This window comes from Artemia sp. Qi Xiang Cuo, chromosome 5, assembly GCF_049724085.1.
Source record: "Artemia sp. Qi Xiang Cuo chromosome 5, ASM4972408v1, whole genome shotgun sequence".
Taxonomy (NCBI): domain Eukaryota; kingdom Metazoa; phylum Arthropoda; class Branchiopoda; order Anostraca; family Artemiidae; genus Artemia; species Artemia sp. Qi Xiang Cuo.
The window spans coordinates 5,773,484-5,800,580 of record NC_142798.1 but is presented as its reverse complement, the minus strand read 5'-3'; the positions used below and the strand labels follow the sequence as shown (position 1 = coordinate 5,800,580).

Genomic DNA, 27,097 nt, shown 5'->3' with positions numbered 1-27,097 from the left:
CTGCCTATGATTTTTGTTTCAGCTGTATGAGGCCCATTAAAATCAATGCTTTTTATTAAAATAAATCATCAGTAGTAAGCGCCCAATTCGTTGAAAATATACATGTACTTACACAGGTCTGAGGCATGAATATACAGTGTAGTTTAACCGGTACATTGGGTTACCAGGGTCAGTCATCTATTACTATGAACGGTACATTGGCTTAGCAGACGGGTTTTTATGAGGTAACACCCATTTTTTTGGTGTCAACGGTGAGATAGTGGTGGTTAGTATATATGGTAACTTGATTACTTTTTTTTTTTTTTTTTTAAACTTGGCTACGTATGATGTATTCGAGCAAAAACCCTATAAGATGTTCACTCACAACTTTCCAAACTTAATTATGTTTTAAGACATTGATTATATAACATTACATTTTATTAACTTTGAAAACAATAGATTCGTCAATTTTCAATGTGAGTACAATTTCATTCTATATCTAATATTTTGGTTAGGTTATGTATTTAATATAATGCGCTCATGGCAACCTTCCTTCTATAATTCCTATGCTTTGTAACTAGATCAATGTGAAAGAAAACTTTTGCTTGTAACAAAAGGGCAAGCCTCAAAAATATATTTAGATTTTGTTGGGGTATAATTTAGCGGTTTTTAAGGAAAATATCTCCATCGCTTCCAGTAAATTCTTAAACTTTGTTACTAGATAAATGTGACAGGCCCCTGCCCCCTTTTACATACTATGTATTTTCTGTTCCAACGGTTTCAGACACTATTTTGCACATGCTATAGAGCCAGATTGTTAAGGGTGGTCCCATACATTATATGTGTTTTATCTAGTGGTATTACCCAAATTAGAGAAACTTAATCATTATCCAATTATCCATACTTCCCGTTTGTACGTAACTATTGAAAGTTGGGCTAAATGCCTTCTTGGGAATGGTAACCCCCGAACGGGGCTTCTTCAGTTCTTCGTCGTTTCTAATGGCAAGCTGAAGGTGACGAGGAATGATGTTACTAGATTAATATGAAATGGAAAGTAAATCTCTGTTACTAGGTTAATGTAAAATGGAAATGCCTCTGAAATGTAAGACTTTTTATACTGTAATTGGAGTTTCTTTGTTCAGAATTCTTACTAAAGGGGAAGGTAAAAAACTCCATGGCCCCCTCCCCCCTCCAGTGTGGATAAAATAATTTTGGAATAAATAATTTTTGAAATTTGAATTTTGACTTTTTATGCTCTACTTACGAGATTTCAGACATTTCAATTCTTCTTCCAGGAACGCAATTTTCTTTTTCAAAAATTCTATCTACGTTTCAAGATATTGAGTCCGGAGTCTCTTCGTCATTATGTAATTTAGATCCTCGTGAGGATTTATTTCGTTTGAAAATTTAAAAAAATAAGTAGGCCCTAAATTATTTTTCTTATAGCAATTTATTTAAGTGTTATCAGCCTTCTTTCGTTTCTTGATTGTTTTTAAAGGCAATTGGCATATTCCTCGGAAGTGTTTTTCTACTGGAAAATACTTAACTTTCAATTCAAAATCCCTCCTCCGATGAAAGAAAACCCACTCCCCCATACATTGTGGATGAAATAATTTTGGAATAAATAATTTTGAAAATTAGAATTTTGACTTCTTCTGCTCTATTTACGAGATTTCAGACATTTCACTTCTTCTTCCAGCCGCGCCCGTTTCTTTTTGAATACTTCTCCGGCTGTGTCACGATCTTGACTCAAGATTCGCTTCTTTAGTCTGGAATTTCAAGTGTCGTCCATCGGTCGTTTTTTGGAACAATTAAAATATACAGGTTAACATCCATAAGTTTTATTTAAACCAGTTCTTTAATATTTATTAGCTTTCTGTCGGGACTTTTTTTGTCTTAAAGGCAGTTGATATATTACTCGGAAGATTTTGTATTTTGGAAAAAACTTAACTTTCAATTCAAAATCCCACTTCCGATGACCCGGGGGTGCTAATTTTCGTTCTGTAAAAGGGTTTCTTTTTTTTTTTTTTTTTTTTTTACATGCTAAATTTTTTTCTTCTTTTATTTACAAGTTACCCTTGGCTTCTCTCATAATGGCTGCAACGGGCTATATATATATATATATATATATATATATATATATATATATATATATATATATATATATATATATATATATATATATATATATATATATATATATATATATATATATATATATATATATATATATATATATATAAAGCACCTATAGCTATATGAAAAAGGGGATTGTTTTATTTTCATGCTAAATTTTGCCTTTTTTTAAGGAAGAGAATTCTTGCAATTATCCCCCTCCGGAAAAGAAACCAAGGTCGAACGAATCCATAATGATGCAAGCTGCAAGGCCATCCATCATCAAATATGCTGGTAGAATTACACATGCTTTGGACCAGCCAACGACCACACAACGTTTAATGCCAGGGCCCTCTCACGCCACTGTTAGCTCTAGGCAACCTGGGAGGAAATTAAAAAATCCTATTATTCCTTTAAACAAACTAACTATATATATAAAAAAAAATTCACTCTTTCACAGTTGGCAATCATTCTTAAACTGGTATATGTTTTTGCAAGAAGCTTTCGCACGCATCCGGGCTCTTATCAAAATGTCCCATCAGTACACCTGAATTTTTAATCCGCCGACAGTTATAATTTGAATTTTAAGTGCTCCTTGCAAAGTGAGCTTTAAATAACAGGATGTCTACCACCAATAAGCAATACTAGCAAAGGAAAAAAAGTTTTTTAATAATTTCCAAATATCTCATCAGTGATGTTAAGAAACATTATTTGGGCGAACCCATTTTTGATCAATTCAAGCAATTATTTCGACGAAACAGTTAGGGACATTTTAAAAGATGTTTTCGAGACAGACTTTGAGGGTGTTCTATTTGAACAGTGTTGTGAAGTCCGATATCCCAACTCGAAAGGGCTTTAATCCTCTGACCCCGAAGGACGCTCCCGGTTCCCAAAGGTCCTTACCGGGGGGCGGGTGGGGCTCTAAAAAGGACCATCCGGCATTTTACTTGTACTTTAATTGTTGATATGGAAGGAGAAAAAAAAGTTCTTATCTCTTACAATGATTTATTTAGTCCAGGTCAACTACATCCAGCACATCAAATAAATCCGTTACCAAAGAACATAGGAAAATTTGGATTGTTGAGAGAGTTACACAAACCAATGTATGAACTTCATGTCCACTAACTGAAGCCGAAGAATAATTGTTCATACATAACACTGCATCAGTTGAACAGTGGTCAAATTTCAATAAAATTTACATTCTAGAGGGCCAAGCACTAGAGTTGGACCCATATTTTGCGTTTTTATTCTGAAAATTTTTGGAATAAAAACATTAGTTTTATACATCATTCTCTTGCTCTAACTTATTCTCTAAGAATGACTACATATTTCTGACTAAAAACAATATATATTTTTAACATGTTCATTTGTCATTACGGAAGACATATGCCAATTTCACTTTTTTTCTTCTTCTTCTTTTAATTTTTCAGGTGGTGGGTCAATGACTATGAAAAATTGACATAGTTTAATAACTTTATAAAAATAAGGGTTATTTTAGATAAAAAATAAAACTTTTTTTTCTACAGATTAATGATATAGCACCACCGCCACCATTGAGTGATGCAACAAGTGTATTTACAAAACCAATTCTTTCGCCACCAAGAGAGTTCAGTGATGAACCTAAACTACTTCTAGATAAAATGTAATTGAATAAGAGTTTTCTTAATGATGTTTTTGGGGAAATGGCTAGCCTAGATGACTTAACCTGTGATATTGATATGCTTGAGGATCCGGGGTGGGCAGATAGTTTTAAGCGTGAACATTTAGGGGATGTTACTAGTGCATCTGAACCGGGTCCTCATAACGAAATTCCATCACAGGACAAAACAGGCTGGCTCGACCAATTGTCCCCAAACACCTTGGAATATGTACTAGGGGACTGCCTCATGCCATATTCAGCCAATGCTATTGAACAGACTGGGAGTGGTGGTGGTGTTATTGACAATTCCCTGTCACCCTCCTCCACCATTCCACTTAATGATATAGCACTAGTAGTAATACAACAACAACAGCAACAGTATTCCCTCTTCCAGATTTTGTTCTGTCCAACTCTGCCTTGCACCACACATTGGTCTACAGCGCCAAATTCGGTGACCCCTTCAACTCTCTAGTGTCGGGGGATATAATAACAGATCCCTTGGCCATTACACATTCATATACTGATAAGATTTGAGCTATTCTTGAACAACAAATGGGGGTGTTGGGAGTGGGGGTCACTTTAAAAGCATCAATAGCACTAAAAATATTTTTTTAAATGAAAATGTGGGTGAGATGTATTCAAAATACTCGCACACAGAGATGTTGGCAATTCGCCCGCATTTATCAAATTACGGGGAGGTTTTTCTAAATTGGGCTAATAGTATTAAAAGTAAGATGGGAAAATTATAAAGAGGTGGGTACTTGATCAGTTGTTTTATTTGTTTAAAGTTTAATTGTTAATATATGTAGGTTTAAAAAGGATTTTATTGTAAGATGTGGGCATGGGGAGAGGGCAATTGAATTAAAATATCATCCTGATTTAGAGGGATGTAGGGGGATACAACGAATCTGTTTCGATACGAGGCTGCAGTGTTTCAAGTATGCATTTTTAATTGCGGCATACAGACCTCTGCGCAATGATGCCACTAAGAAGAAGTTGTATAAAATGGCAGATAATGGTAGGGAGGGTTCAAAGTTCCCCAAAATAGATTTTAATTGTTTAAATGGTCAATTTCCCGTGACACTAAAAGCAATAGATATTTTTGAGCGGGCTAATGCACATTTAAAGATTGGTGTCACGGTGTTACAGTATGAAACAGAATTTGAAGAGGGTCAGCGTTCCGATAAGAAGGGTGTATTTTTTCCAGTGCGAGCTCCTTCAATTGAATCAGTAGAACATTAGGTGTGGCTTCTATACACCCCACTCATAGACTCTGATTCAATTGGTCATTTAAATCCAATTGTGGATAATAGTAGGGTTTTATGTGAGGGTAAAACGGGGCGTGGGGGTGCGTGTTATTACTGTCCACCATGCCTCTCCAGATTTCGCTCTGATTTAAATTTAAAGCTTTATATGAAACACTGTAAACGTCATGGATACCAGGCTGTGGAGAAGATAAGCGGAGATAGAGCGATTTTACATTTTAAAAATTTTCAAAACACGCTCCTGCAGAGCAATAAGATCGCTTTGGACTGCGAGGCTAAGCTGAAAGACGTGTGCAATCCGTCAAATTCAAATCGTGTTAAAATATATGAAGCCATAGGGGTCTCTTAAGCTCACGCGCAACGAGATTCCAATAATATCATGCAAGTGTTGGATGTAGTTGAGATGTTGAGTGACGGTGAAGACTGCATGCGCTCGGCATTGGTCAGTCTAATCAAAACAGCAAACGGTGCAATTTCGCGCCTTCGTTATACAAACTGTCCTATGCTCCTATCACCAGATGGCATAGCGGCCATTAAAAATCGTAAAATGTATTGGGTTTGCAAGGGGGACTTTGATGATGGTGTTGGGACTGAGGGGAGGAGGAAGGTGATCGACTATGATCATTTGTGGCAGGAAATTACATCGGGAGGGAGTAACTTTAGAGGGGTAGCACACCAGTAGTGCAATTTAAACGTTAGACAACAATATTTCGTACCTGTTTTTATACACAATTCCAATTACGACTCATAGTTTGTTCTTCCGGCGTTGGCCCGCATTGCCAAGGGTGGAGTTGTAGATAACGCATGGATAGATCGTTCTTTTTCATATAATATCATACCCAAATCATCGGAGAAGCTGCTGCTGCTAAAATCCCTTTGGAAAAAAATTGACAATGGTAACACGTGCCTGAATAAAATCCGTTTTTTAGACTTTTTCAGCTTTTTCCCCAAGTCTCTAAGTTAATTGATTCAAGTGATGAAAAGTGACAATTTTGATAGCTTCCCCCTCCTCAAACAGCGCTTCCCCGATGATGAAATGTATGATTTATTAACGTGTAAGGGTATATATCCATATGATTATTACAACTCTGGCTCGAGGCTAGATGAGGTGTTGAAGCTTTTTACAATTCTCTTACTGAGAGTGAGTGCACCACTAGCGACTACGTATTTGCTAAGAGGATTTGGGCAAAGGGCGGATGTAAAAAAGGGTGGGATTATTGTAAACTTTACTTGGCCAGTGACGTACTCACTCTTCATGATATTGTGTGCAAAAATACGGATAAAATCTATGGGGAATTTGGGTTGGATTTAGGTTATTATTTTTCCACTCCCCATTTGGTGATGGACTTGATACTTAAAATCAGCAAAGAAGAAAAAGGTCTGATCGCCGATGTGGATCAGCATCTGTTTGTAGAGAGATCAATGAGTGGTGGGTATGTTTTTCACGGGGATCGTATCATGAAAACTGATCCGACTGGACAGCACACCGATGAAAAGTCGGACGCAGTTTTTTTGGATATGAATTCTCTTTACCCATCGGCAATTTCTCACAAATGTTTGCCGTGTGGCAATTATAAATGGCTTGACAATCCGTGTGCTTCTAAGATCTCCGACATTGCTAGTGTCGAGGAGAATGGGGCACAGGGATGTTTTTTTTAAAATTGACGATGAAATACTCATGGAAATCCATGACCCGGTAAAAAGACTTTGTTTTTCCGTGCATAAATAGGCCGGTGGGTAGGGACTCTCTGAGCCCCTACAATTTATCTTTAGTAGAGGACGGGAGTATGCACTGGTTACCTTCAAAACAAAAACTAATTGCCGACCTCAACCCGAAACAGAATATCGTTGTTCATCAAGTGCTATTGAAATGGATGGTGTCCAATTGTTTCAAAGTCAAACAGATTCATAGAGCCCCCCAATTTGATCAAAAATCATACATGAAAACTTTTATTGAAACCTTTGTCAGTAAACATTCACAAGCAAAAACAACGGCTGAAATAGAGGTTTATAAACACATTTTGAACTCAGCTTTCGATAAAATGTGCAAAAGTGAACGAAACAGAAGTCGATGTGACATTGTAACCAACCCCAAAGATTGTGCTCGAATCATTGCGGATCCAAACTTCACATCGTTCACAATCATAGACTCTAATATGGTGCTTCTACATTGCAAGAAAAGAAACATTGTATTTAATAAAAATATTGCCGGCGGAAGTGCAATAGCTGAAATATCCAAGAAACTCTTGGTGTCATTTTATTATAATGTATGCAAGATACAGTGGCCGACTGAGGGACAAGTTCAAGTGTATTACGGGGACACTGATTCACTCCTGTTAAAAGTCAAAACTGAAAATCTATTGAATGATTTGGAAAATGCCGAGTACATTAGCTCACGAATGGACTACACTAATTGGGATGAATCCTTCTACCCAGAGCTAGTGAAACGCCAGGCCCCAAATCAATTGTTAATGCTAAAATCTGAAACGGGTAGCGATCTGATATCCAGTGGTGTGTTTCCTGGTCCGAAGGTATACTGCGTGGAAACGCACGGCAAGGATATCAAACAAGTTTGCAAGGGGGTACCTATACACTTTGAAAAAAATAATTTCGACATGAGTGTGTATAGAGACTGTGTGGAACGTAGTTTAGTACCAAGGGCGAAAGTCATGGCGATTCGCTCTTTACAATTTAAAAACTACACAGTTAGAGTTGAGAAAAATGCGATGTCGGCCATATCGGACAAAGCCTATGTACTTGAGGATGGTGTGAAGGTACTACCACCCGTTAATTTTTTAATTACACCCCGTGTTTATTTTTTTTATTAAATAAAACCACTCGGTCTATAAAAATGAAATTAAATACACTAAAAAAAAAAGGTATAAATTGGGTGGGAGGGTTTTTTGGGTAATTAGGTCTTTTTAAAATTCTTTTTTTTCTTTATCACAAACAATTTACAATGTATGTGTGTGCAAGGCAGATCAATTTCCACTATTTGATGCCAGCCCCGGCCCGGGCCCGCCGCAGCGGGCCCCCGGCGCCCGACACTTCCCGGCCCACCCCTGGCTGCCGCATCGGCCGCCCCCGGGGGGAGGGGGGACCCCAAAATTTAAAATGTTGGAAATAAAAGTGTATGATATTATTTTAAGTGCATTATTCATTATATGTTGTATTTTTTTATAAATAAACAAAAAAAAAGGGTATTTATTTAAGTGTTTTTTTTTCTAGTGGGTATGTAAATGTTTTATTTTTTATTATAAATAAATTTAAAAAGTGTATTTTTTTTCATGTTTAATGTGCTTTTTTAAATGTAGTATTTTTTAAAAGTATTGTTACTTTTTTATGCTTAATAAAATAAAATATTATTCTTTATTCGTCTTCTTCTTCTTCTTCTAATTATTATTGAACGGAGTAGTAATAGGGAAATTATTTAGTCATTAGACAGCCATAGTCTACAGTGAGTTGTCCAGGTAAACTGTTTAAGGGAACATGTATCAATTTAAAACACCATTCAGATCGTTTCTGTGTGGCCCGTCAATGTCGGGCAAAACAACACTCTTAACTAAAATAATTACAAATTGCGATAAAATGTTTGTGGAAAAGCCGAAAAAAATCTACTATTGTTACAGTTTTTGGAAGGAGTCATACGATAAAATAAAAGCAATTGCTGCCACGATGGGATTGGTGCAGATACAATTCATACAGGGACTTGATGTTTTCAGCATTATTAAACAAAACTCTTGGTTGATCATTGACGATCTGGCTGAATCTATTGAACAATGGTCCCAGAAAATGCTACAATTGTTCACTGTTCGCTCTCATCATAAACAGATTTCCGTTACTCTGGTTCTACACAATCTCTTTCATCAGAGCAAATGTATGCGGACACTTGCATTGAACTGCACCTACTATATCATCTATAGAGTTGTTCGTGATTCTAGCTCGCTAATAGCTCTCAATAGACAAATCTTTCCAGGCGCTCCCAAATTTCTGCTCTCAGCATACAATCAGGCAACTAATAAACCCTACGGATATATCCTATTGGATCTTAATCAAAATACACCCGAGGATCTGCGTGTAGTCACAGATATTTTTTTTTACAATGAAATTACAGTATATCTCCCCATGAACTCTGAAGAATATACATGAAAATAGACATTTGTTTTCAGTTCTAAGCACTTCAAAACCTCCGCTTAGGAAGGAAATATTCAAACACGGTATTGACAATGATTTCATTAATCTAATATCCGAACTTTGTTTAAATTTGACCGAGGGTAATGTTCAAGTGCCAGAAGTAGTTAAGCAACAGGCAAAGCAACATCGTTCCATTGTACGTACATTGGCCTCTAAAAAGAAAGGGAAGAATTTTAAAAGGAAACGACTTCTTCAGGTAGGCGGTAGCTTTTTCACACTTTTACTGCCAATAATTGCAGGACTTGTAAACAGTTTTCTCTAGAGAGAGAATGGCAAAACTCTATAAATTGACTCCAATAGAACTCGCTCTCTCACCCGTCGAACACTTTGAGAGCAATCTGAGTAAATTCCTTGACAATGAAAATATTGAGGATGATAAAAAAACTGATTTTACTTCAATATGCACTTCGGCGAGTGGACAAACACAAGTCCTATCGGTCGAAGCCCACTGCTGCTGTTGCTGCTGATCCCAAGAAAGAATCATCTCCTCAAGAGTCTGGTGCTGCTGGAACACAATTAAAGAAGGAGGAATTGGATTCAATTGTATTTAAAATTTCAAATATAAGCCCCCACTAATATCGTGAAAAAATAAAACGACTCCTAGCCTATCTCATGGAAAGTGGTCAAGATCATATTCAAGTTCAGAGCAATGGGGGAGGGATTATAATTCGGGGTAAGAGCTATAATCTACTTGATTTAATATATGATATGGTTACAAATAGTACAGGACTATTATCATTTGACACTCATCTATACAACTTTCTAAATACATTAAACTTCCCCAAACGTCTTAATGTTAATAGAAAAGGTCTAAAAAATTGAATAATCGGTCATCATCATCAAAAATTGACACCAACAAAAAATAGGGTTGAAGAAGAAGAAGATGGGAGGCCAAGGTCGGAAAACACTATCGACACGTTGGTTGAAATGACAAATTAGCGACGTCACAAGAAGACGTCACCATCACCATCACCACCACCAACAGCCCGTCCAGAATATTGTAGCAGAAAATACACAACGATCGTGAGTTCAAAGTGCCTGGAGTTCTAAAAGGTGCTTATAAGAATATTGGTGAAGTGGGGAGTTTAAGTTCCCCCACCACTCTTTCCAAAGTCACTGGTGTTCACACTAAAAGTGCACAAGACTATCTACAAAATGAATCAAGTTAGACTCTGCATAGAAATCAAAGACTTCGTGCCAATCAATATCGAAAAACTAAAGCCTTTTACTCATTGCATATAATGCAAGCAGATCTCCTGACTCTAGATGAGCATCAACGACGTCACAATACACCGTACAAGTACATTCTACATGCAATCAGTGTTTATAGTCGTTATGCATATGCAATTCCATTGCGATCAAAGAGAGGTGTTGAAATTGGCTCAGGCCATTGAAAGTATTTTCCAACAGGATTCATATAAAAAAATTCAAACGGATCGCGGTAGTGAATTTGTTAATTGCCATGTTGCAAAAGTACTAGAGAAATATAGTACACTGCACTATCATAGTCAGAGTCCTATAAAGGCTCCAATGGCTGAACGATTGATAACAATTATTCGACTTTTAATTTCAAGATATTGTACATTGAAAAATACACCGGCTTTTATTCATGATCTTGATAAAATAATGTTGATTTATAATCAACGACCTCATCGATCATTGTCCAACTCTACGCCAACGGAAGTTCATCATTCTGATCATGATACAATTGACACCTTTCTTAAACAGTATTCCAATGAATCGGTTGTCAAGAAGATGAAAAATAAATTCAATGTTGGTGATACTGTTCGAATTAATAGAACAACTAATGTTTTTGACAAGGGGAATTACTTGTGGTCCACCGAACTTTTTAAAGTGGCAAAAATCCTAGACACTAAACCCATAACTTATCGCCTGCGTGATACCAAAGATGAACAGATTCTCGGCGGCTTTTATGACTATGAATTGCAAAAAGTTAAAAATGCTAGCGAAATCTATCAAATTGAAAAGATATTAAAGACACGTACTCACAGCGGTATGAAACAGTTACTTGTTCGGTGGCTAGGACACAACTCTGATTTTGATTCTTGGATCAATGTTGAGATATTGACAATACCCAATGATTTCTATGTAACTTTCACGTCCAATGTTTCCGATCCTCTCTACAACGACTCGAATGTGCCAAGGAATTTTTGGACAAAACTCTCTCCTACCATCAAATTTGACGGTGCATATGAAGTGACTCTTGTTGACTGTATTTTCAAAAATACCAATGACATCCTGAGAAAGGATCGTGTGGACTATGAATGGGTTGGGCTATGTCGACTATGAATGGGTTGAAGCACTTAAATATAGTGACTATCCACATGTCAAATTGAAATATATTGAATATGATAATATGGGAGATTTGTGTCACTCGATCAATAGAAAATTCTTGGATCGCCGGAATTTTACCGTCTATTTTGATTATTCAACGAACTATGGGAGAATTCGTCTTAGAACTCCGGTTGACACTGAGGTAATGATTGCCAATTATTACCCGAAAGACTTCCATGGCCTTCCACGGACAACAGTCCGTGGGGAAAATGCTGGCACCATTTACGGGACGGAGTAAGTTATTTTTGCGTATGATTAGCCTGGGTACCCCTTAGACTTTTGCATATTTCTCTTTACATCATTTGTGGAAACATCGAGAGTCGGCAATTTAAATGTCCCCCTCCTACGTGTTCTTGAACGAAAAACAAATCATGAACTTGTTCATCACTATAATATAAAGCATCTTCAGTATGTTCCTGTAAACAATTCCTATTTGGAACTCTTGTCAATTAACACTAAGGAATTAATTGGGTAATTCTCTAGCAATAACAAAAGGCTTAGCAGTGATTACAGGTCATTTTCGATCCATTGTCAACGACAGCACAATCACCTAAAATGAACAATAGGAGAATTCCATTTGTCTGTCCCGATATCGATTGCTATGTTGGTGCTCTGAGACCACGTCAAATAGGCAATGGATTGGACTACTACAAGGGGCGTACTACAATATCTGGCTATGGTCTTGGTAGCTGGTTTGCTAGGCTATTTCGTTCTGCACTATCCCTTGCCAGAAAATATCTTGTACCTGCTGCATCAAATTTTGCTGCCTCCACACTACAGGACTGGGGATCGGGAGATTTCAAGATTTCAAGGAGAGTGTTAAGGAAAATATTAGCTCTTAAGCAAGAGCCGTTGGTGAGCAACTAAAATCTCGACAAAATGGGGAGGGATTGAAAAGGATGCGTTCGCGTCATTCACTCATCAGTCTCCACCCAGGCAGGAAGCAAAGGACATCAACAAGGACTTTGAGGAATAAAAGAACGAAAACTAATAAGCGGAAGAAGAAGAAGAAATATACAATGATCCTTAAATCAAAGAAGAATTTCTTCTCTTAATATGATTTATCTCCCCCACGAGGAATCATATCAATCAATTATTTTCTCATTGAATCTATTCAATGCTGAAAATGTTGTTGTCAGTGTCAAGTATGGCTACTATGAACATTTTCACCCCCAATAACCCCTCTAGGAAAATAGGCACTTTCAAATATTTTCCAATGAAGACTATTTCATTGATTTGTCGTCAACATTTATTGATTTAAATGTTTTGGTGAATAAAAAGTCAGAAAATACAACTCCAAATGCCGGCGATGGCCTCTCCTATGAAAACTGTATTCTACACAACCTATTCAAACAAATTAATGTATTTATTAACGGAACATTGGTGAGCACTAGCAATAATTTATCAAACTATGCAAGCTACATACAATTTATGATGATGACGCCAAAGGTATACAAAGAGTTGAGAGGACAATCATTGGTCTATGAACATCGATCAGGTTTTGATACTGACGGTGAGTTGACTACTGCAGTGACCCAAGAGTATCATCTAGTTGGAAAATTAAATCATGAGATATTCAATATATCCCAATGGCTACCCCCCAATGTCAAGGTTGACATAAAGTTACAGATGGCCCCATCGAATTTCATTTAGAGAAAAACACTTCCTGCAGCACCCGATGCAAATGTCATTATCACATCGGCAATTCTCCACGTCCGAAAACAACAGGTTATGAGCTCTGTTGCATTGGCAGTGGAAAAGCTAAGAGCCAATGGTAACAACATTAAACTTCTTGTTCCCCATACGATCACCAATCAACGTAACATTGCCACCGGCTCTCGTAGCTATAGCGATTCATCATTTATCAATGGAGAAATCCCATCAAAATTGGCTTTGGCCTTTGTGAAGAGTGGTAGTGCCGTTGGATCCTGGACCGAATCCCCCCACGATTTTAATTTTTTTGGTCTATGTAGTCTTGTGTGCAAAGTGAATGGTATTCCACTGTACACTCTATCATTCGACAAAAAAATCCTATAGAACTCTGTACGAGTTGACTATGCAATCCCTAGATCATGACTCTCAACTATTTGAAAATGGAATAACCGATTCAATGTTTTCAAAAAATCATGGGGTTATTGTTTTGGACTTGTCTGGCGCACAGGATTTGAGCATAGTACGAACAGGGAATGTGCGTTTAGAGTGTACATTTGCCAATGCTCTGACTGAGAGTATCACGCTAATATCACTAAGTCAATTTGAAACCTATTGGGAAATCACACCCGACGGCAATGTTCTACTAGACCTAGCACCATGAACACAAACCAAATAATCAACGTATTTAGTATGGATCCATACACGTCCCAGAAAAAGTCCTATTGCATACCTTCGGACTTCATTGAAAAAATTCCAAGTGTTAACAATACCCTAATCATTGTTAATAGCAGTTCATCGACTTTGAAGACAAGTCATTGGCTATGCATCTTTCAAACAACGAAGAATATTGAATTTTTGATCCTCTTGGCCTATCGTATAAATTTTACGCTCCATACATCAGCAACTTTATTGAAAGCAGGGGGAAAACCATTATTCAAAATAAACGAAGAGTACAGGATTTAACGACTAAGACATGCGGCTTTCATGCACTACTCTTTTTCATGTTCAGATGTCTTGACTACACCTAACAGTCGCTTCTCGGCATATACGTAGACTTACCACGCTTGAAAAACTGTCTAATTGAGATCATTTGTAAATGCGTAAATGACATTGATCTTTGTTATCAGAGACTTAAATGTCCTTAAGATGTATTTGGCATTTTTTATTAATAAAAAAAAAATTTATGTACATGATAAAAACGAATTTTCTGCTCTTTAGATTTCATCCACTTTTAGGTATTTGTCGACAACAACTAGTGCAGGTAGATTATCTGAATTCACAGTGTACTGATCCTGATGTACTGCAATGTCAGGGTCACATTTTCTACAGTAGAGTGTGACTTCACTCTTGTCATATCTCTTTGTTTAGTCAATGATACTATTCTCATTCATTCTAAAGAATTCACATGTTTCAATTTGCTTATTAAATTCAATTCAATTCAAACTTTTTATTTCCTCCGAATACGAAGAGTAAAAAAGAAATAAATAAAAATAATAACCGCTAATCAACAGGCCATAAAATTATTTTAAACTATATAACAACAAATACGCAAAGGCCTTCAATCAAAATTACCACACAAATTTCCACTTCATTCAATAGATAATAAATTAACACTTCACAAATTGATACTTCATTCAAAAATTAAATCAAATAAAATAAATTAAGCTTCGTGCGCAGCTCTATATAAATTATGAGAAAAAGCATTTAATTTGGATAAAAAATTCTTTTGCTTTTTCTCCAAAACATCAACAGGGTTTTTTATTTTATATGTATTCATTAAAAAAGTATTTGATTCAGATTTAGAAAAGCGGCGAAGGAACTTAGGAAAATTGAAAAATGCGGTTTTTACATGCGCAATATTACTAATTCTAAAAAACAGGAGAAGCGATGAAAAAACTAAAATCTGAGGCAAAGCAACTGGGTTATATACCCGAGCCAGTGATGTCCGAGAAAGAAGATCGCGAAGACAAATTACTGCCCCGAAACTAGACGCTATTCTACTTTTAACTGCTTTAGAAATAGAAGCACGGCATAGAACTAAAGTTGGTCCATAAGGCACACCAAGATATAAAAAAGATTCCATAGGTTTTAAAATACTATCATAAATACGGACAGAAATTTCTGAATTAACGAGATCGTTAGCCTTAGGACCAAGAATTAAAAACTTACACTTTTCAGCGCGAAAACAAAGTCCATACTCACTAAAAACCTTTGCTAAAAAATCTACATTCTGTTGAAGTGACTGAAGTGATCAACTCAAAAGGAGTAAATCATCTGCGTAAGCAATCCACGACAGAACATAACCTTTACCATAGATAAAAGTCAACTGAATTTGATCAAATAGCCCCGAAACAGTAATATTGAAAATCAAAGGAGAAATAATGCTTCCTTGTCTCAGCCCCCTACATAACTTAACATTATAATCACTAAACTGATTATTCCACTTAATACGAATACGAGAGGAGCCATACCACTTTTTTAAAACCAAAACTACTGGTAGTGGGACATTATTCTTCAGAAGCGCAGTCATAGCCCAAGAATGGATAATTGAATCATACGCCGCCGCAAAATCTAACGCAAGTGTATAAACTTTATCCCATTGCTTACAAAAGGATATTATTCTTGAAAGAAGGGTATGAGCAACATCCATGCTTAGACCCTTACGGAACCCAATTTGATTCAGACCTTGGTTACAAGGCTCCAAATACTTTAATAAAACTAACTCAAAAACTTTGCTAATCTGGCACGAAACAGTAATCGGCCTGTAATCAGAAAATCGATTCGTATTCCCTCCTTTTTTTGAAAGGGGTGAAGTGGTAGCACGAGAAAAGCTAGTTGGAAGAACTCCAGAAGAAAGAATAGTAGTAAAAAGAGTAGCGAGGAGAAAGATTGCTTTGGGGGATGCCCATTTTATATGGTTTGAATGTATACCATCATGATCAAAAGAATGCTTACTTTTTAGAGCTTTAATTGCTACCGTTACATCATCAACAGAAACAGATATTTTACTATTTGGGCGGGGCTTTGAAATTTCTTCCGATAATAAAGAGTCAAGCCGTGATTCAACTGCCGCATCACCGGATGAAAAAACTTGATTATAATGAGTTATCCAATCATCTAGTTTCAGAGAACTATTAGAATCTGGTGAACAATTATTATTACGACGTCTATAATTAACCAAACTCCAAAGCTCATTCTTATCACTAGTAATCCTTGAACCAATTTCATCTTTTATAATTTCATTATGCAAACGCAACTCGGCCCGAAAATCACGTTTAGTTAATTTCATACCATCATAAAATGGTCCAGATCGCGGTTTTCCCGCGAAATTCCAAAGGTAACAAGCTTGAGATGCATTCTTTTGGCTTTGCTTTAAAATCGGGTTAAGGTTCCAACCTAAAACACGAGATCCACGACGGAAAGAATCAGTTCTAAATGCTTTATTAGCCCCGACTTTTAAACTATGAACAATTTCAAGGTAAAATAGATCAATATCAATTTGATCAACATCCTTAGAATAATTTACAATTATTTTAGCTAAAACTACATCTGATTCTTCATGATATTTGCACATTTTTTCCCGATCCCAGATCATTTTATTTATAATTTGACTAGAACGATGGATAATTTTAAAAGATGGAATTTGAATATTTAAATGAAAAGAAAGGCAAAAATGGTCACTAATAGGCATATCCAACCCAACATGAACAGGCTGTGGTAATAACGCTGCATTTGAGACCAGCACATGGTCTAGATTAGAGCAAGAACCAGAATTATGGACATACGTAAAATCCGCATCTTTTGAAACTATAGTAAAAACCGAAAACAAAGATAAAAGAGCGGAGGAGCGGACATCAGAGATAGCAATGTTGCAGTTAAAATCCCCGCAAATAAGCCACTGGAAATCTGATGGAACTTTCGCCACACATCGCGATAATTCTAAACATACAAAATTGAAATCAAAATCCAAATCAATAGTATGATAATTTGTTGGTAAATAGCACGAAAAAACAATAATCCCTGGGATTCGAACAGCAACAAAATAACGATTAACGGCAAACACTGAAACTTATTTGAAGCAATTTCACAAACAGTGTCCTCAAGTGTCGAATCACATTCCGTCACAGCCAAATATAAATCAGTGGGCTTATAATCATAACACCCAGTGTCTTCACAACGACGACGTAGAAACCCCATTCTTTTGCTGTCCCAACAGTTGAATCGCTAACCCGGTTCCTCCTCCCAGAACAATCTAAAACCACGACGATATCGATCTCGTGGTAATAGATTAAAATCACGGTCAGGATTCATTCCAATCACACTCGGGTATGCATTCTCCCGCTGCTCACATTTATCATAATGGCAATTGGAGCATAGGTGGCCTCTAGGATGAGAGTCATACACCTCTTCAAGACAGGAATTACAACCTTTAATTTGTACAGCATATCCTCTATGCAATTTACACGGTTTGCATAATCTACACTTTTCATCATACTCCTCAATCATTGTGCAATTCTCACATGATGATGACCAGCTGCACAGTGTGTACTTACATAACGGACATTTATAGAACATTTTCTTATGTGTTAATACTCTCACTAGCACAATGAAACTGAGATAGCAACAACAAAAATTGTCTGAGATAGAGAGAGAGAGAGAGAGAGAGAGTAAATCATCCTTGAGCACCATCTTTCTCACGAAAAAAAGTCCTAAATTTCAAAACTTATTGTTTAAAAGCATATCCACAATATCATTTTGCCGTGTCGTGATCAATATATCAATAAATTGTGTAAATGCATTTGGACCACGACGTAGAAGCTTCATACAATAGTCTAATGATGGAAAATCAGTTTTCATTATATCAACAAACATTCCCCGAGAAAATATCTTTCTTTGAAAAGACAACTCTAGAAAATTGTCATCTAGAATCAAAAGTTTTTCCATAGGAAGTAGATTCCTCATGATTCACTCTTTCTCGAAACTATCCATTTTTTAGAGTCCCAACTCTCTCACAACCAACTTCAGACTAACCAGAATTTCTTTTTGTACTCTAGAAAATGTACGCTAGTCTACTATAGAAAGAAAAAAATACCATTGATTTAGAAACATTTTTATTGAAAATAATTACAATAATATTATTAACTGATGCATTTTGTTCTCATCAATATATTTTGATAGCACATATAATGCTGACCGAAGTTTATGTGTATGGAGAATATTCACTTTTCCAGAAAAACATTGATGCTCCTCCTCGTTAAACTTGCTTAATGATGTCACGTATCCAGCATACATACTATCCCATTCAAGGCATAGTCTACAGCCAACGGTTATTTCCACAGCTACATTGGGTACTCGTATATCATTGCTGCTGCTGCTGTCGGTTCCATCATTAATCTCCAATAATGTAAATGCACCACTCATTTTTTCTCCACCAATATCCTCTCAAATAAACTATTCCCTCTCTGAATTCAATTCTCTTACTAATATGAACTACAATGAAAATTACTCCTTATATCTGAATCTAACTACCAATCAAGTTAGTGTGACCACCGCTCTCTCTCTGTTTGACACCAAAAAAATGGGTGTTACCTCATAAAAACCCGGCTGCTAAGCCAACGTGTCGTTCATACTAATAGATGACTGACCCTGGTAACCCAATGTACCGGTTAAACTACACTGTATATTCATGCCTCAGACCTGTGTAAGTACATATATATTTTCAACGAATTGGGCGCTTACTACTATGAACAAACCCACAAAAAAATCGATTTAATAAAAATGATAAGTAATATTTCAATAAATCATGTATATTAAAAGTTTTGTACAACACATTAAATCTTACAGAGTCAAAATCAATTCGAAATTACGAACAAATGAAAGCCAAGCACCAGCACTTATATTTAAGTTTTTTAATGCGTGTTTATTGTTTATTATGCTTTGTGTAATGTTTATAAATTCAGCAAGAAGCGTGTTTATTAAATAGTTACTTTTCTTCGCTACTGTTTGAATATCACCTACTTCTTCAATACCATCCCCTATTACCTCCCTACCCAGTAAAAATACTATGGGTACACCGCTGCGTAATACAATTTTATTTTTTTTTCAACATTAAGGATCTAAAGAAGTCAGCCGGAGGGTGCACGTCCTACCCATAACCCACAAAAATATTGCCATGCCCCACCTCTAAGGGGAAGGTATTATTTTTACCCATGGGAAAGTCAGCCGAAGGTGCACGTCCTGCCAATGAACCACCAAAATATTGTCTTGCCTAACCTTTGAGGGGAAGGTATTTTCTGGGTGATTAAGTGCACGGCCCATTTTTTCCTATTCAGATATCTTAAAATTTTACTTATTAATCATTAAACTGTATTCTCATTGATTTCTTAAATCACGAAATAATGTAGCTTTTCAATTTTGAAAACTTTTTGATAATGTTCATGAATTCATGTGAACAAACAAAATGATTTATTATAAAAATGCAATAATTCCTGTTTTATATGAGGTATCTGCAAATCATAAAAAAAAAACATCGTCAACAAGATAGACAAAATGCAGGTAACTGGGCATCTCAAGTTGATGAGAATATACGGCTAAAAATTGGACCGAATTGTTGTGAAGATGGTTCTACAAGGTGAGGACTACTTCTTGGGATTCTCGAACCTCGTCGAGGTCCTCGACCACCAAGTTGGTTAGAATCGCCTTTACACATTTGAAACTGGTGTCTAAGCCCTACTGACAAAGGAATCCCGCGTTTATCAAATCCGTTTATTCTACTTTGAAAATAAAAGTCTAAAACCCTCAAAATAAGCCAAGCAATGCCTGGACAGAGTCTTATCGTGCCGCTAATTTTCTGTCAGTAAATTGACATTTTTTACTTTATTCCACATAGAATAATAAATAATTGTAAAAATCCCTCGATAGGTAAGAGAATAAATCCACTTTTTATTGCATAAAATTTTCTTCTACAAAACGTGTCCTCTAAACAAATTACGGTGGTAACGATTAAGAGTTTCTAGGCAATTTTGAATGGGAGGACATTAAGAATATTTTGGATCTTCAAACAAATGGGCAATAAAATGGCAAGACAATGGCCAATTTATACAATGGCAGTAAAACCCTAGTTGGAAAAACCGTATACATTCTTATGTTTATTTTTATATAATTTTTAACTAGGAGTTGAAAAGAAACTCTTTGAAGTCTATCACCCTCTGCCAGTTAATGATAAACTAACTGTCTCAATGTGTCTACCATTACATGCCTGGATAGTATGATTAGGCCACTTCATGATTGCAGCGGCAGTTGCAACCTAGTAAAGAGCGAACCACAGCCCATAGTAATCAAAAGCTGAAAAACATGTTTCCAAAAGAAAACTGTCTCAAGAGAAAAAATTTCCATTTGACACTGAATCAGGAAGGGTAACTATTGTTTTGGTTAATCTTACAAGTAAAAGTTTATTGCGAAAAGACATTTATGGTGATTTCGAAAAAGACCCTGAAACCCCCTTAAAAATGGCGTCAAATCGAAACAAAAAGTGCACCATTGGAATCAGCATGGTCGAAAACTTTTTTTAGGATAATCACAGTTTCCCATCTTGAACACCAAAAGTCTCTCTCTTTTTTTCTTTCTTTTTTTTCTAGAAGGGCTAAGGGGTGGCCAGAGCATCATAGAGAGGTGTGTAATAGCTCATTCGAACGAGAATTAAATTTGTAAGTGCTCTTTTTAAGTGACCAAAAAGGTTGGAGGGCAAATAGCCCCCTCCCTTCCTATAGCCCCCCAACTAGTCTTATAAAAATTTAGAGATAGTCATTTTGTTTAAAATAGTTAACAAAGGTCCAATATATATGGTCTTGATGATGATAAGGCCCTCCATAGTCCCTGGGGAAGGGCTGTATGTGGCATCAGGCGCATTGATATCACGCGTATTGGTATCGCGCGTAAAATGAAGTTTGGTTGATGCTAATGAAGTAAAACAAAATAGGATAAGAATATAATAGTTTAGAAACAAATTTCAGCCATATATTTGAACATTAGGGAGGGATGAAGGGTAAAGCATAGCATAAATTAAATACCTAACCTAACCAAACCTAGGTACGTTTTTTCCCCTAAACCCCATAAAATCAATAATTTAAATATTATAAATCCAATGACAAACCACGCCTTACAATCCATTTCTCTATGTAAAGAAACCCGTTTCGAAAGAAACCTACATCTTCTCTATATAAGTCAATACTTGTGTGCTAGGTAGCACTCTAGCATCGATATATACCACGAGAGAGTATTTTTAAATGCCTACCAGTACTCCTTCTCCCTCTAGAGGGTTAATTAAATAAACTGCACAACAAGTCTATGCTTATTAAGGTTTTGACAAAACTACATTTTACCTTTATTTTCAGTTTTCAGTTTCTTTTTCTCAAAGTTTAGTTCCAAAAACGTATTCCTGTTATTTGAGGAGAATTTTAAGCCATATCAATGTATTTTTTTTCTTCAAAATTTAGGAAATGTATTTGAATATCCTTTAAACCATATAAATTGGGATTGAGCAAAGTTGTGAAGCTGAAAACAATTTTGTTGTACTTCATCTAAGCAGAAGATCTATTTTGCAAGGTTTCAATTTTATAACACACAGATTTTATGAGACGGCAAACAATATATTTGATGAAATCTGATTAGTAAATCAAAGGTATTCAGAAAATACAGGATTCGTGGCATTATTATTGCAACCGTTCACCACTGGAGTTAGAAAAAAGGGAGAAGTCTTCCTTTTATTTGTGCCTCGATTTGATTTTATCTTCACTTCAGATCCGAGTGTCACTGTTTTCTGATTGGAAAATATTTCTTACTCAAGCGTCTTCTGTCGGCATGTTACTAGGCAATTGATTTACTGATTTCCACCATGAAAAAATGCAGCCGTTAAGAGGTGTCATATTATCTGGGAGAAATTTTTTGTTGTAATTTTCAGTTCTTGTAAAATAAATGAAATTATTTTTTTCTATTAATTGATGCTTCAGAAAAAAGAAAGGGAAACTCAAGTAGTATTGGTACATTATATACAACGAGGGTGTCTCCCCATAGTAGCTACAATTAAAGGTAGCAGAGTGTCTCCCCATGTAGCTATAATATAAGGTAGCAGATTATCTCCCGCAAATACAAGCAGACAGTGTAATGACCGGATTCAACTACCGTGAAAATTCGTGCTGATCTCTGTTCAAAGTACGTGATGTTTTAATGGTAGTGATTTGTTTCCTTTGTATGAAGTTTTGAAATTCTTTCTGTAATTTAATTTGTTAGGTGTGGTTGACTTATGTTTAACCTTGAACACGGATATAAAAACTCCGACAATGAATTATTTTATCAGTTCAGAATTGGCATTTGAAATATAATGATGCATTCAAGTAAAAGGAATATTGACGAAAGCTACACGCAAGAAGTAAATTATTCTTTTATATTCATAGTGGGTAAAGAAATTAATTCTACTACAATTTATACAGACTCTATTATAGTTAACAGATTGTTAAATATTTTTTGAACCTGGATCTCCAGAGGTCGCTAAAGAGCAATATTAAAACAAGGAAAAAAAGTATGTAAACACTGCATTTAAATGGCTTGCGAGCTTAGTACACGAGGTAAATTATACATATTTTTTATTCCGGCCCAAAGTTCCCCACAATCGTTCCCCACCGGCCCAAACTTCCCCACAATCGTTCCCCAACGACCCAAAGTATCACTATCGTCCAACCCCTCCCTCCAATCCCCTCCTTCCAACCCCCTCCCTCCAACACCCCCCCCCCCGCTCCAACATTTTTTGTAACTTTTTTTTTACATCTGTTAGAATGTCTTGAAACACACTTAAAACACAAAAAATTCATATTTAATATTTTCCAACTTCAAAATGGTAATGATATAGATATGTGTGTCGCAACTTTTACTATTAGAAAAATAATGATTGTAGTGACCAATTTTTATTTTTTTTTAACTTTTTTTAATTTTTTTTTAAATTTTTTTTAACTTTTTTTTTACATCTTAGAATGTCATGAAACACACTTAAAACAAAAGAAATTCACATTTAATATTTTTCAACTTCAAAATGGGAATGATAGATATGTGTGTTGCGACTTTTACTGTTAGAAAAAAATGTTTACAGTAACCATTTTTTTTTCTGACATTTTTTAACTTTTTGTTTTTCTGATAGTTTTTGTTTACTTGTTTTTCAATTTTTTTTAACATCTGTAAATAATATAAGAAAAATATAATTAAACTTTTTATTTAAATTTTAAAAACTTATTATTGTGCATACTATTGATGAGGACTGATGGTTCTGTTTCAAGATTTTTTGCATGAAAAACAAACTTTTTTTTAGGATTTTCCCGAGCTCCCCTACCAATTAAGAAGATAAGAAGGGGTGAAGCGACTCCAGTGGTCAGTTCAAAAACCAACGGTTATACAACATGGTCATAGGTCGTATCCATTAATACAATCAACATTAACCGTAAACCGCCCAATAGCCAACTATCAAGCTTTCACATCCAGCATCCACAACAATATGCCACAACCATCCGGACCCATCATACACCAGCCAAATGTCAACTGGTCAATTCCCATATCCAACACTCACTACAAGATGCAACAACCATCCGGACCCATAATACATTAGCCAACCGTCAACTGGTCAACTGCCACACTCAACATGCAAGTACCAAGTACATCTACAGGGGGTATGGCTCAACCAGCTACCCTCAAATGGACTGATCGTCTCAATCCTGATACACTCAAGGGTTTGTTGAGTGAGTTGGGGGAATCGACAGCACGTAACATCCCCATCATTGAAAAAATTGGTGGAGGAAATGAAATCCCCGTAACGCCCCTTGTCATGCCCGATTTTAATTTAGTTGACTCTGCCTTGCACAATGTATTTGTTTATAGGGCTGAGTTTGAGGATCCAATTAATTCACTAACATCAGGTATTATCATAACGGATCCGGTGGACATAGTACACTCCTAGGTGGGCAGAATTTGTGCCCTTCTTTAAAAAGTGATTCGGGTGGCTGGTGGGAGGGATGGGATTAAGGCTACTATCACAAAAAAAATAATTTATTTCAATGAAAAGGCGGATAAGGTGTATGAACGTTATTTACGTACTGAAATGCTACCACTTCATCCAGACCTGAATAATTTTGAGGGTGTTTTTATGGAATGGGGTGACAATATAGTAACAAAATTAGATAATTATACTGAGTTGGGTAGTGGGTCGGTGGTTTTATTTATTTGGAGTTTGGATATTAATGTGTGTAAATATAAAAAAAAATTATTTTAAGAGGTGGGAGTGGGGTGGTGGGGGCAGAATATAATGATGATTTAAAGGGGTGTAAAGGTATACAATGATTTCGATTCGATACTGGGCTTCAATGTTTCAAATATGCATTTCTTGTGGCAGCTCACAAGCCTCTGCAAGAGGAAGCTTCTAAGACACTGTTGGACAATTATGCAGTTAATGGGAGTCCAAATTTTCCTAAAGTTGATTTTAATTGTTTAAATGATCAATATCCAGTAACACTTAATGGGATAACTATTTTTGAGCGGGCTAATGCATATTTAAAAATTGGTGTTACTGTGCTACAATATGAAACAGAATTTGAGGGGGTAACTGCAAAAAAGGGGTTATACTTCCAGTGAGGACTCCGTCCATTGAATCAGTGGAACATTGGGTTTGGCTCCTTTACAAGCCAGCCAGTGATCCCGATTCAATTGGACATTTTTTTCCAATACCAAAAATCAGTCGGGTTCTGGGAGATTGTAAAAAGGGGAGGTGGGAATGCAATTATTGTCCAACATGCCTTTCTAGATTCCGGTAAGAAATTAAGTTAAACAATCATATGAAGCATTGCAAGCGTCACGGATGTCAATCTCTGCATACTATGAGTGTTGACAAGGCCATCTTGGGATTTAAATAGTTTTAAAACTCACTCCAACAGAGTGACAAGGTGGGCTTAGACTGCAAAGCCACTCTCATAGATGTGCGTGATCCATTGAATTCAAAGCTTGTTAAAAACATGCGGTCATTGCAGTCTCTTATGCTCACGCACAAAAATAATCGTGTAATTCCATGCAATTGGTAGAGGTAGTTGAGATATTGGGTGGTGAAGATTGTATTCTCTCACCCGTGACAGTACTCATTAAAACAGCAAGTAAATCGATATCACGGCTGCGAGATACATCCTATCCAATGACTCTAGCACCAGAGGACTAGTTGGCCATTAAAACTGAAAAAATATGTTGGGTTTGTAAGTGGTAATTTGTTGAGGGCAATGGGAAAGAGGGAAAGGGGAAAGGGGGTAAGGTGAAAGGGGGTAAAGGGATGGTTCACGACCAAGATCATTTGGGCAACCCGATTGTATCGGGATTGAGCAATTTTCGTGGAGTGGCCCATCAATCGTGTAATTTAAACGTTAGTCAACAATTGTGTCTACCTGTTTATATACACAATTCCAGCTATGACATGCAATCTATTTTACCGGTATTGGCCCGATTGCAACGAGGTGGAGTTGTAGATGGCGCATGGGTAGATGGTTCTTTTTCTTATAATATCATACCCAAATCGTCTGAAAAGCTGCTGCTCTTAGAATTCAAATGGCAAATAATAGATAACGATAAATTGTGCATGAATAAGTTCCGTTTTTTAGACTCCTTTAGCTTCTTTCCCAAATCCCTAAGACAACTCATTGAAGTACAGAAAAGTGAAGATTTTAATAGTTTCCCCCGCCTTAGGCAACACCTCCTTAAACAGCACTTTTCAGACGGTGAAATGTATGATTTATTAACGTGTAAGGGCATATATCCGTATGACTACTACAACTCCACCGCGAGGTTTTCTGAGGAACAATTGCCGTCCATCACCTCATTCTACGATTCACTTTACGAGCGTCAATGCACCACTGCCGACTGTGAATTTGCGAAGAGGGTTTGGGCTAAGGGAGGGTGTAAAAACGGGTGGGATTAATGTAGATTACACCTTGCAAGTCATGTATTGACGTTACTGGATATTGTGTGTAAGAACACGGATCAAATCTATGGGGAATTTGGGTTGGATTTAGGTATTATTTTTCCACTCCTCATTTGGTGATGGATTTAATTCTTAAAATCAGTAAAGAAGAGATAAGCTTGATCACCGACGTGGATCAGCATCTATTTGTAGAGATATCTAAGAGGGGTGAGTATGTTTTCCTTGGAGATCGTATCCTGGAAACTGACCCGACTGGACAAAACACCGGTGTAAAGTCGGATGCAGTTTTCTTAGATATGAACTCCCTCTGTCCGTCGGCAATGTCTCATTACTCTTTGCTGTGTGGAAATTATAAATGGCTTAACGATCCTCGTGCTTCAGATTTCCCCAAAATTGCCAATTTTGAGGAGAATGGACCGCGGGGATGGTTTTTTGAAATCGATGGTGAAATACCCGTGGAGCATCATGACTCGGTGAAGGATTTTGTTTTCCCGTGCATAAACAGAGCGGTGACTAGGGACTCTTTGAGTCCATACAATATTTCTAAGGTAGAGGATCGTGGTGTGCACTGGAAACTTTCAAAACAAAAACTTATCACCGACCTTCATCCGAAAGAGAATATCGCTTTAAATCACGTTCTTTTATAGTGAATGCTAGCCGACGGTTTCAACGTCACCAAGATACATAGGACCCTCCAATTTGACCAGAAACCCTATTTGAAAATGTTTATTGACACTTTTGTCAATAAACGTTACGAAGCGAAAACGAAGGTTGAAAAGGAAATTTTTAAACTCATTTTGAACTCAGCCTTCGGTAAAATGTGCGAGAGTGTACGTAATCGAAGTCGTTGTGATTTTGTGACTGACCCAAAAGAATGTGCTCGAATCGTTGCCGATTCAA

General features: G+C 36.5%; 1 long non-coding RNA gene across 1 annotated transcript in view; it reads right to left on the bottom strand.

The window, feature by feature from the left end:
• Positions 1–2,268: 2,268 nt before the first annotated feature.
• The window catches only part of LOC148951741 (uncharacterized), a 48,668-nt gene continuing 23,839 nt past the window's right edge, over positions 2,269–27,097 (bottom strand). Inside the window, exon 3 of the long non-coding RNA XR_016141780.1 lies at positions 2,269–2,475. This is a non-coding gene — a long non-coding RNA (uncharacterized LOC148951741). The remainder of the gene's footprint in view (positions 2,476–27,097) is intronic.